This window comes from Hyla sarda, chromosome 7 (genome assembly GCF_029499605.1).
Source record: "Hyla sarda isolate aHylSar1 chromosome 7, aHylSar1.hap1, whole genome shotgun sequence".
Classification (NCBI taxonomy): domain Eukaryota; kingdom Metazoa; phylum Chordata; class Amphibia; order Anura; family Hylidae; genus Hyla; species Hyla sarda.
Window position 1 is genome coordinate 27,983,590 of NC_079195.1, and position 12,097 is coordinate 27,995,686.

Sequence of the window (12,097 nt, forward strand, 5' to 3'; positions counted from 1 at the left end):
CCTAAGGTCCTGCGACGCCAAACAAGTGAGTAATGCAATATACATATTTACAATGATAATTTTTATAAATATTAACTTACTAAGGGGTGACTAGGGGCTAACTAGGGAAGTGGACCCCCACAGTCCTAGGGACTCTGACTTTGGGGACCCCCCCACCAAGGCACAGTATGAAATATGGTGCCGGGACACCACAAGGTCGGGATATGAGGTTGAGATATTAGGACGGGATATGAGGACAGGATATGAGAAGGGGATTTGGGGTCGGGATATGAGGAGGGGATATGGGGTCAGGATTTGAGGATGGGATAGGAGGACAAAAGCTTCCTCCTTTGTTGCTTTTCCTCCCCCACAACGATTAGGTTGGAAAAACGGGGCAGCGCCGGGTACATATACCTCTCTGAAGTACATCTGTTAAGTTTTTCATTTCTCTGCAGCACCACCAAGGGGGGAAAATAAGCATTACAAAGTGCCTATTTATATCAATGGGTTGTTCACGTAATGCAAGACATGATAGGTCCTCCAGGGCAAGAGACACTCTTTGTAACAGCCAAGAGATGATGGGAGGACCCAAATAAGGTGTATAGCTTATAGCGCACACATCGATACCTAACACCGTCTGATCTTATTCCTCCTCCAATCTGTCTGACAGCGGCTGCACGTATCTCACTTCACCTCTTTTAGCCGCCAAATGGTGATGTGACAGAGCGGTTTATGGGACGCAGCTCTGAGTGTGTCATTGTGTAGCACACCGAGTGAGTGTATCTGCTGGGTGTGTATTTTCGGCTTGCAGTGTTTCATGGTGAACTGGCTTAAACCAGACAAGAGAGGCGGAGGGAGAGGGAGGGGGGGATGGAGATGACGGGCGGGAGAAGGAGGAAGAACAGACGTCCAGGGATAGTGAGAGGAGCTCAGGGCTGGATTCTATTCTGATGTCGTGTTTGCAAATCTGCAGAATTATTTGCACTCAGTAACCCTGAAACGGGAAACAAGAACACAGCGGGTGTCACTTATACGTCTTCTGTATATATGATATGGACCATGCTGGTATAACCTGGGTATATACTGTATATAATATATATGTACAGCTGGTATAAGTTATATATCTCCTGTATATAGTGATATGGACCATGCTGGTATAACCTGGTATATACCATAAATAATATATATGTACAGCTGGTATAAGTTATATATCTCCTGTATATAGTGGTATGGACCATGCTGGTATAACCTGGTATATACTGTATATAATATATATGTACAGCTGGTATAAGTTATATATCTCCTGTATATAGTGATATATTTCCTGTATATAGTGATATGGACCATGCTGGTATAACTGGGGTATATGCTGTATATAATTATATATGAACAGCTGGTATAAGTTATATATCTCCTGTATATAGTGGTATGGACCATGCTGGTATAACCTGGTATATACTGTATATAATATATATGTACAGCTGGTATAAGTTATATATCTCCTGTATATAGTGATATATTTCCTGTATATAGTGATATGGACCATGCTGGTATAACTGGGGTATATACTGTATATAATTATATATGAACAGCTGGTATAAGTTATATATCTCCTGTATATAGTGATATGGACCATGCTGGTATAACCTGGGTATATACTGTATATAATATAATATATATGTACAGCTGGTATAAGTTATATATCTCCTGTATATAGTGATATGGACCATGCTGGTATAACCTGGGTATATACTGTATATAATTATATATGTACAGCTGGTATAAGTTATATATCTCCTGTATATAGTGATATGGACCATGCTGGTGTAACCTGGTATAAACTGTATATAATTATATATGTACAGCTGGTATAAGTTATATATCTCCTGTATATAGTGATATGGACCATGCTGGTATAACCTGGGTATATACTGTATATAATTATATATGTACAGCTGGTATAAGTTATATATCTCCTGTATATAGTGGTATGGACCATGCTGGTATAACCTGGGTATATACTGTATATAATTATATATGTACAGCTGGTATAAGTTATATATCTCCTGTATATAGTGATATGGACCACGCTGGTATAACCTGGTATATACTGTATATAATTATATATGTACAGCTGGTATAAGTTATATATCTCCTGTATATAGTGATATGGACCATGCTGGTATAACCTGGTATATACTGTATATAATATATATGTACAGCTGGTATAAGTTATATATCTTCTGTATATAGTGATATGGACCATGTTGGTATAACCTGATATATACTGTATATAATTATATATGTACAGCTGGTATAAGTTATTTATCTCCTGTATATAGTGATATGGACCATGCTGGTATAACCTGGGTATATACTGTATATAATATATATATACAGCTGGTATAAGTTATATATATGTACAGCTGGTATAAGTTATATATCTCCTGTATATAGTGATATGGACCATGCTGGTATAACCTGGTATATACAATAAATAATATATATGTACAGCTGGTATAAGTTATATATCTCCTGTATATAGTGATATGGACCATGCGGGTATAACCTGGTATATACCATAAATAATATATATGTACAGCTGGTATAAGTTATATATCTCCTGCATATAGTGATATGGACCATACTGATATAACCTGGGTATATACTGTATATACCCAACATTTTCCCCTGTTAATCTGCTGCTTGTAAATCTGGAGTATAACGTAATGTAAGATGTGCCTCTTGTAACTTGGGGACTGGTTTGACTGGTCGCACTTTCTCTAGACTCCTACATGTCATTAGAGGAGATGAAATGATCCTCCCTGCTGTCTCACAGTCGACCCATTAATCCAATCTCAAGTAATAAATGTGTTTCCTCTAGGTGGGGTGAAGGCGTCTTTGGGGAACGGCATTTATCACAAGCCAAGTGCTTTATTTTGAGATCATTAGGAGCCCCCACAGTTCTAGCTTTCAGGGGTCTACAGTGAGGAGGAATAGAGGGACACCCATCATCCCTTAGTCAGACACTAAAGCTAACATCAACCATCCACAGAATATCCCTTACAAATGTCAATCTGTACTTCTCCCCACAGACCCCTGAGCACCCGCCGTCCTTACACCTGACTCCACACTGCCCCTGTGGGCGTCCTCTGGTATTTCTTCATTAAGGTCATCTCTGCGCTTACTCACCTAACATGAAAGATGAAGGATTGGTGCAGACTTGCTCTCCTCCATGAATAAATCTCATTGGGAATTTACAGATCTCCCATAACAGTGTGTCATCTATAGAACCCCCCATAACAGTGTGTCATCTAGAGAACCCCCCATAACAGTGTGTCATCTACAGATCCCCATAACAGTGTGTCATCTACAGATCCCCCATAACAGTGTGTCATCTATAGAACCCCATAACAGTGTGTCATCTACAGATCCCCCATAACAGTGTGTCATCTATAGAACCCCATAACAGTGTGTCATCTACAGATCCCTCATAACAGTGTGTCATCTATAGAACCCCCCATAACAGTGTGTCATCTACAGATCCCCCATAACAGTGTGTCATCTACAGATCCCCCATAACAGTGTGTCATCTACAGATCCTTCATAGCATTGTGTCTTCTACAGATCCCTCACAACAGTGTTCCATCTACAGATCCCCATAAGTGTGTCATCTATAGATCCCCCATAACAGTGTGTCATCTACAGATCCCCCATAGCAGTGTGTCATCTACAGATCACCCATAACAGTGTGCCATTTACAGATCCCCCATAACAGTGTGTCTTCTACAGATCCCTCATAACAGTGTGTCATCTACAGATCCCCCATAACAGTCTGTCATCTACAGATCTCCCATAACAGTGTGTCATCTACAGATCCCCCATAACAGCGTGTCATCTACAGATCCCCCATAACAGTGTGTCATCTACATATCCTCCATAACAGTGTGTCATCTACAGATCCCCATAACAATGTGTCATCTACAGATCCCCATAACAGTGTGTAATCTACAGATCCCCCATAACAGTGTGTCATCTACAGATCCCTTGTAAAAATGTGTAATCTACAGATCCCTCATAACAATGTGTAATCTACAGATCCCCCATAACAGTGTGTCATCTACAGATCCTCCATAGCATTGTGTCTTCTACAGATCCCTCATAACAGTGTTCCATCTACAGATCCCCCATAAGTGTGTCATCTATAGATCCCCCATAACAGTGTGTCATCTACAGATCCCCCATAGCAGTGTGTCATCTACAGATCACCCATAACAGTGTGCCATTTACAGATCACCCATAACAGTGTGCCATTTACAGATCCCCCATAACAGTGTGTCTTCTACAGATCCCTCATAACAGTGTGTCATCTACAGATCCCCCATAACAGTGTGTCATCTACAGATCTCCCATAACAGTGTGTCATCTACAGATCCCCCATAACAGCGTGTCATCTACAGATCCCCCATAACAGTGTGTCATCTACATATCCTCCATAACAGTGTGTCATCTACAGATCCCCCATAACAGTGTGTTTTTCACATATCCCCCATAACAGTGTGTCATTTACAGATCCCCCATAACAGTGTGTCATTTACAGATCCCTCATAACAGTGTGTCATCTACATATCCTCCATAACAGTGTGTCCTCTACAGATCCCCCATAGCAGTGTTTCATCTACAGATCCTCCATAACAGTGTGTCATTTACAGATCCCCCATAACAGTGTGTCATCTACAGATCCCCCATAACAGTGTGTCATCTACAGATCCCCCATAACAGTGTGTCATCTACAGATCCCCCATAACAGTGTGTCATCTACAGATCCCCCATAACAGTGTGTCATCTACAGATCCCCCATAACAGTGTGTCATCTACAGATCCCCCATAACAGTGTGTCATCTACAGATCCCTCATAACAGTGTGTCATCTACAGATCTCCCATAACAGTGTGTCATCTACAGAACCCCCATAACAGTGTGTCATCTACATTTCCTCCATAACAGTGTGTCATCTACAGATCCCCCATAACAGTGTGTCATCTACATTTCCTCCATAACAGTGTGTCATCTACAGATCCCCCATAACAGTGCGTCATCTACAGATCCTCCATAACAGTGCATCATCTACAGATCCCCCCATAACAGTGTGTCATCTACAGATCCCTCATAACAGTGTGTCATCTACAGATCCCCATAATAGTGTGTCATCTACAGATCCCCCATAACAGTGTGTTTTTCACATATCCCCCATAACAGTGTGTCATTTACAGATCCCCCATAACAGTGTGTCATTTACAGATCCCTCATAACAGTGTGTCATCTACATATCCTCCATAACAGTGTGTCCTCTACAGATCCCCCATAGCAGTGTTTCATCTACAGATCCTCCATAACAGTGTGTCATTTACAGATCCCCCATAACAGTGTGTCATCTACAGATCCCCCATAACAGTGTGTCATCTACAGATCCCCCATAACAGTGTGTCATCTACAGATCCCCCATAACAGTGTGTCATCTACAGATCCCCCATAACAGTGTGTCATCTACAGATCCCCCATAACAGTGTGTCATCTACAGATCCCCCATAACAGTGTGTCATCTACAGATCCCTCATAACAGTGTGTCATCTACAGATCTCCCATAACAGTGTGTCATCTACAGAACCCCCATAACAGTGTGTCATCTACATTTCCTCCATAACAGTGTGTCATCTACAGATCCCCCATAACAGTGTGTCATCTACATTTCCTCCATAACAGTGTGTCATCTACAGATCCCCCATAACAGTGCGTCATCTACAGATCCTCCATAACAGTGCATCATCTACAGATCCCCCCATAACAGTGTGTCATCTACAGATCCCTCATAACAGTGTGTCATCTACAGATCCCCATAATAGTGTGTCATCTACAGATCCCCCATAACAGTGTGTCATCTACAGATCCCCCATAACAATGTGTCATCTACAGATCCCTCGTAAAAATGTGTAATCTAAAGATCCCTCATAACAATGTGTAATCTACAGATCCCCCATAACAGTGTGTTATCTACAGATCCCCCATAACAATGTGTCATCTACAGATCCCCATAACAGTGTGTAATCTACAGATCCCTCATATCAGTGTGTCATCTACAGATCCCCAATAACAGTGTGTCATCTACAGATCCCCCATAACAGTGTGTCATCTACAGATCCTCTATAACAGTGTGTCATCTACAGATCCCCCATAACAGTGTGTCATCTACAGATGCCTCACAACAGTGTGTCATCTACAGATCCCCCATAACAGTGTGTCATCTACAGATCCCCCATAACAGTGTGTCATCTACAGATCCTCTATAACAGTGTGTCATCTACAGATCATCTATAACAGTGTGTCATCTACAGATCCCCCATAACAGTGTGTCATCTACAGATTCTCTGTAACAGTGTGTCATCTACAGATCCTCTATAACAGTGTGTCATCTACAGATCCCCCATAACAGTGTGTCATCTACAGATCCCCTCATAACAGTGTGTCATCTACAGATCCCCTCATAACAGTGTGTCATCTACAGATCCCCCCATAACAGTGTGTCATCTACAGATCCCCATAACAGTGTGTCCTCTACAGATCCCCCATAACAGTGTGTCATCTACAGATCCCCCATAACAGTGTGTCATCTACAGGTCCCCATTACAGTGTGTCATCTACAGATCCCCCCATAACAGTGTGTCATCTACAGATCCCCCATAACAGTGTGTCATCTACAGATCCTCCATAACAGTGTCAACTACAGATCCCCCATAATAGTGTGTCATCTACAGATCTCCCATAGCAGTGTGTCATCTACAGATCCCCCCATAATAGTGTGTCATCTACAGATCCCCCCATAACAGCGTGTCATCCACAGATCCCCCCATAACAGTGTGTCATCTACAGATCCCCTATAACAGTCAGACCAGGTCAGATCATCAAAAAACCCAGTGGTCATCTTTGAGGTTTTGATAATCACACATTTTCCCCCGCCTACAGGCAAACTGTGGTATTACATGTTGGCAATTTACCCAGCAGCTCTTATACTGGGGATCCAGATATGGTTGGGTCATATAACAACAATACCTTTCTATGTTATCATAATGCCACACTGGACAGTCTGTGGCCCCCAAGGTACGATGCTCTGAGTCGGGTTACTTGGCTCTTACTTACATTTTTTAGGTTTCGTTCAGGACTGTAGGACTCGGTCCAAGGTTTGGTCAGATATTATGGCCGGAGCTAGAGATAAAATTACAGATACAAGGATTTATCTCCTGCAGTGGAAAGTGGAGCCAAAAATCTGGTGCAGGTTCTTTATTTATCCTCCTCAGTCAAGTTCTTTTAAGATTTATCTCAGAAGTCTGAGTGACAAACTTCATGGCTGTAACCCAGCTTTCCTGGAGTCCTGAATGGCAGGTCTAATATACAGTCATTGCTATAAGTGTTGGCACCCCTGAAGTTTTTCTAGAAAATGAAGTATTTCTCACAGAAAAGGATTGCAGTAACACATGTTTTGCTATACACATGTTTATTCCCTTTGTGTGTATTGGAACTAAACCAAAAAAAAGGAAATTGGACATAATGTCACCAAACTCCAAAAATGGGCTGGACAAAATTATTGGCACCCTTAACTTAAGATCTGGACTCATAACTGCCACTTCAGAATTCTCCAGTGCTTTGTTGCCATTCATTTCTGGGGGCTTTTTGACGTATGTTTGGGGTCATTGTCCTGCTGGAAGACCCAAGATCTCGGATGCAAACCCAGCTTTCTGACACTGGGCTGTACAGTGCGACCCAAAATCCGCAGATTTCATGATGCCTTGTACACATTCAAGCACCCAGTGCCAGAGGCTTCAAAACAACCCCAAAACATAATTGAACCTCCACCATATTTCACTGTAGGTACTGTGCTCTTTTCTTTGTAGGCCTCATTCCTTTTCCGGTAAACAGTAGAATGATGTGCTTTACCAAAAAGCTCTATCTTGGTCTCATCTGTCCACGAGACGTTTTCCCAGAAGGATTTTGGCTTACTCAAGTAAGGTAAAATGTAGTCTTGCATTTTTATGTCTCTGTGTCAGTAGTGGGGTCCTCATGGGTCTCCTGCCGTAGAGTTTCATTTCATTTAAATGCCGACGGATAATTCGCGCAGTCACAGATGCTCCCTGAGCCTGCAGGACAGCTTGAATATCTTTGGAACTTGTTTGAGGCTGCTTATCCACCATCCGGACTATCCTGCGTTGACGCCTTTCATCAATTTTTCTCTTCCGTCCACGCCCAGGGAGATTAGCTACAATGCCATGGGTTGCAAACTTCTTGATAATGTTGCGCACTGTGGACAAAGCCAAATCTAGATCTCTGGAGATGGACTTGTAACCTTGAGATTGTTCTCTTCTCCTCTTTCTGTTATCTATGCTTAGTGTGGCACACACAGACACACAATGCAAAGACTTAGTGAACTTCTCTCCTTTTTATCTGCTTTCAGGCGTGATTTTTATATTGCCCAATCCTGTTACTTGCCCCAGGTGAGTTTAAAGGAGCATCACATGCTTGAAACTATCTTATTTTTCCACAAATTTGAAAGGGTGCCAATTTGTCCAGCCCATTTTTGGAGTTTGGTGACATTATGTCCAATTTGCTTTTTTTTTCTCTCTTTTTTTGGTTTAGTTCCAATACACACAAAGGGAATAAACATGCGTATAGCAAAACATGTGTTACTGCAATCCTTTTCTGTGAGAAATACCTAATTTTCTTGAAAAATTTCAGGGGTGCCAACATGTACGTCCATGACTGTAATACCCAGGTCCTATGGATGCTTCTAGATTTTCTGCTGCCTGAAGCTCCATGTTCCGAATTTAAAAAATGTCAGGGATTGACTATATGTCTGTAAAGGTGCTGCCCACGCGGAAGGATGCCTCCTTATAATCAGGGAAGGATGCCCCCTTGTCATGGAAGGATGCCACCTTGTAGTCAGGGAAGGATGCCCCCTTGTAGTCAGGGAACGATGCCCCCTTGTACTCAGAGAAGGATGCCCCCTTGTAGTCAGGGAAGCATGCCCCCTTCTAGTTAGGGAAGCATGCCCCCTTGTAGTCAGGGAACAATGCCCCCTTGTAGTCAGGGAAGGATGCCCCCTTGTAGTCAGGGAAGGATGCCCCCTTGTTGTCAGGGAAGCATGCCCCCTTGTAGTCAGGGAAGCATGCCCCCTTGTAGTCAGGGAAGCATGCCCCCTTGTAGTCAGGGAAGCATGCCCCCTTGTAGTCAGGGAAGCATGCCCCCTTGTAGTTAGGGAAGCATGCCCCCTTGTAGTCAGGGAACAATGCCCCCTTGTAGTCAGGGAAGGATGCCCCCTTGTAGTCAGGGAAGGATGCCCCCTTGTAGTCAGGGAAGGATGCCCCCTTGTAGTCAGGGAAGGATGTCCCCTTGTAGTCAGTAAAGGATGCCCCTTTTGTCAGGGAAGGATCAATCTTGTAGTCAGGAAAAGATGACTCCAGAGGCAAAGTTCTCGACCTCCCACAGAGATGGTACAGCCTGGTCTCCCCTCTTCTTAATTCATAATGGTATATATTTCCTCAGGAGCCTAATAAACTTGGTTGACAACCTTTTTGTGAGCTAAAATGGGGCCACAGCGGTTGTCAATGTCACCCAGGTATCCTAGAAACAGATGTGGTGTCCCGGAACTGTACGTGTACTGTACCTTGTGTAATAAGTCCCCAAAGTCAGAGTTCCTCCGTACTGATAGGATGCTCTTAGTGGCATAACCCCTAGTCGCCTCTTCCTTCTTGAATTTTATGTATATATTTTATATATTGTATAGTGTAAATGTTGCTTCCAGGACCTTAGGTCACATGATTAATAAGTATGTTGTTCTGCTAAGGTTAAGGACCATCCAGGTCATGTGCTCATGTCACGTGATGTACCAGAATGCTTTGTATTAGGACTGACAGGTCTGGGGGACCAATAAGCTTGAAGCCTGCCCCTTTAGATATAAGGGCGCTGTTATCCAATCCTTGCGCTTTTGTCCGTCTCTTTTCCTTGGGATATGACAGCGAGCGGAGCTCTGTGCTTACCTACAAGACAAATTAGGCCTGAAGCCTACCAATCCAGAGCCTTACTAAACCGTGAGTCTACTCAATCCAAATTCCGTTATTCCTACGTGACTGCTGGACCTAAACTATACCCCTAAATCCAGTGGAACAGCGTAAAGCAAATCCTTCAAGCTTATTCCCTACAAGGTCCCAACCAAACCTGTGAGGAGCCTAAAGTCTGGTCCTCTGTAAAGACTGTTACTACGTTTAACCTGCATAAAATCTGCAGTAAAGTTATCTTCAGTTTACTAAAATTCCGGTTGTGGACAATCCTTTATTCCTCCCTATCATTCCGGGGGCGGGTGGCGGTAGGATACATATACAGAGAGAAACCCGCACCCTGGCTTCACGACAGTTAAAGGGTACCTCTCATTAAAAAAACTTTTGATTAATGTATGCAGAATAACTTTACAATTGCATGTTATTAAAAAATATGCTTCTTTCTATTTAATTTTCCACTTTGAAGAAATGACCACTAGGGGTCTCCCTACCAGTCCTGGCAGCAAGCATTTCAGACTCATGCTGGAGTCCTAAACACTACGAGCTGCCAGTCTGCTTTGTTCACAAAGGAGAACACTCAGAGCTGCCAGCCTGCTTTGTTCACAGCCTGTTTGGCTGTGAACAAAGCAGGCTGGCAGCTCTGAGTGTTTAGGACTCCAGCATGAGTCAGAAATGCTTGCTGACAGGACTGATCGGGAACAATACAATAGAAAGAAGCATATTTTTCATTATCATGCTATTGGAAAGTTATTCAGCATTCATTAATCTAAAATATATCAAAAGTTTATTTGATGAGAGGTACCCTTTAAGGGTTAATCCAACACCCTTTCATCACTGCACAGCTACACCCTACCTACCCTACACCCCCAAGCTACCACACAGATATAACTAAGAAAAAGCTGGATAGAAGCGCAAGGACACCATCTCTCCCAGAGTCAAGTGCCCACCGCACTGTCCTCCATCTCATCACTCATCTACCCCCCTGGGGGGCAATCAGCTGTCATCCCTCTGCAGCCTGCCTCCCCCGGGTGATCACTAGTGCCTCATCTAGGGCATGAAAGAGTTAAAGATTCTATATCCTGCATGGCATAAAAGAAGTGCTGCATCTCCTATTAACTCCTTCCTCTCCACAGCCTCACGGAGCGGTCACATATTCAGGATTCTTTCCTTTCTCTTCTCATGATCGGTTCCTGGCTTTGCATTCAGTAATTGCAATTAAAAACCCTGAACGTGTGAACAGAGCCTGAAGGAATTACCAGTTCCAGATGCCTCATTCCAGCACTTGGGGGAGGGGTGGTTGAGGAGGAGGGCACTTACTTTAAAATGCTCAGGACCTCCCTTGTCACGTTTTCTGCACTAGTTTATTTTTAATATTACCCATACAATAGCTTAAATAGCAATTCCCTAATGTAAAACTCACAGGCAGGAATCAATGGAGAAAGCGACTCAGCAGCACTCTGCAGTTCCATCAGCACAGGAGCAGCGCTTTTTATGGTGGTCTGTATTCTGCTGACATCTGGTCATAGGTAAGTACAAGGGAATTGTTATTCATGCAAGGGCTGGATGCAGATTTAGTATCCGAATATATTGTTGGAGGGTCCAGGGCAGTGATGGATAACCTTTTTTGAGCCCAAGTGCCAAAACCTGTACAGTAAATCAACTTATTTATCTGAAAGTACCAGGGCGGAGCCACAAAAGGGGAGTGGTCAAAAGGCCCCTCTGTAACCAGCCAGTAATATGCCCCCTACTGTAGGTAGAACCCATCTATAGGTAATCTACCCCTGTATGTAGGACCTCCTGTATAAAAGAACCCCCTGAAGGTAATTTACCTCTCTGTATATAAGACCTCCCTGAAGGTAATTTACCCCACTGTATATAAGACCCCCCTGAAGGTAATTTACCCCTCTGTATATAAGACCCCTGTAGGTTATTTGTCCTTGAATGTAGGACCCTCTTGCAGGTAGTTTGCCCCCTGCATGCAGGATCCCTCTATACATTAGACCCCCCTGTATGTTG

General features: G+C 43.0%; 1 long non-coding RNA gene across 2 annotated transcripts in view; it reads right to left on the reverse strand.

Moving 5' to 3' along the window:
• Positions 1-11,608, reverse strand: part of LOC130283168 (uncharacterized) — a 33,725-nt gene extending 22,117 nt beyond the window's left edge. For both annotated transcript variants that reach the window (XR_008846605.1, XR_008846604.1), the window contains exons 1-2: positions 11,502-11,608; positions 7,173-7,238 (exon numbers count right to left, since the gene is read on the reverse strand). This is a non-coding gene — a long non-coding RNA (uncharacterized LOC130283168). The remainder of the gene's footprint in view (positions 1-7,172; positions 7,239-11,501) is intronic.
• Positions 11,609-12,097: the final 489 nt, after the last annotated feature.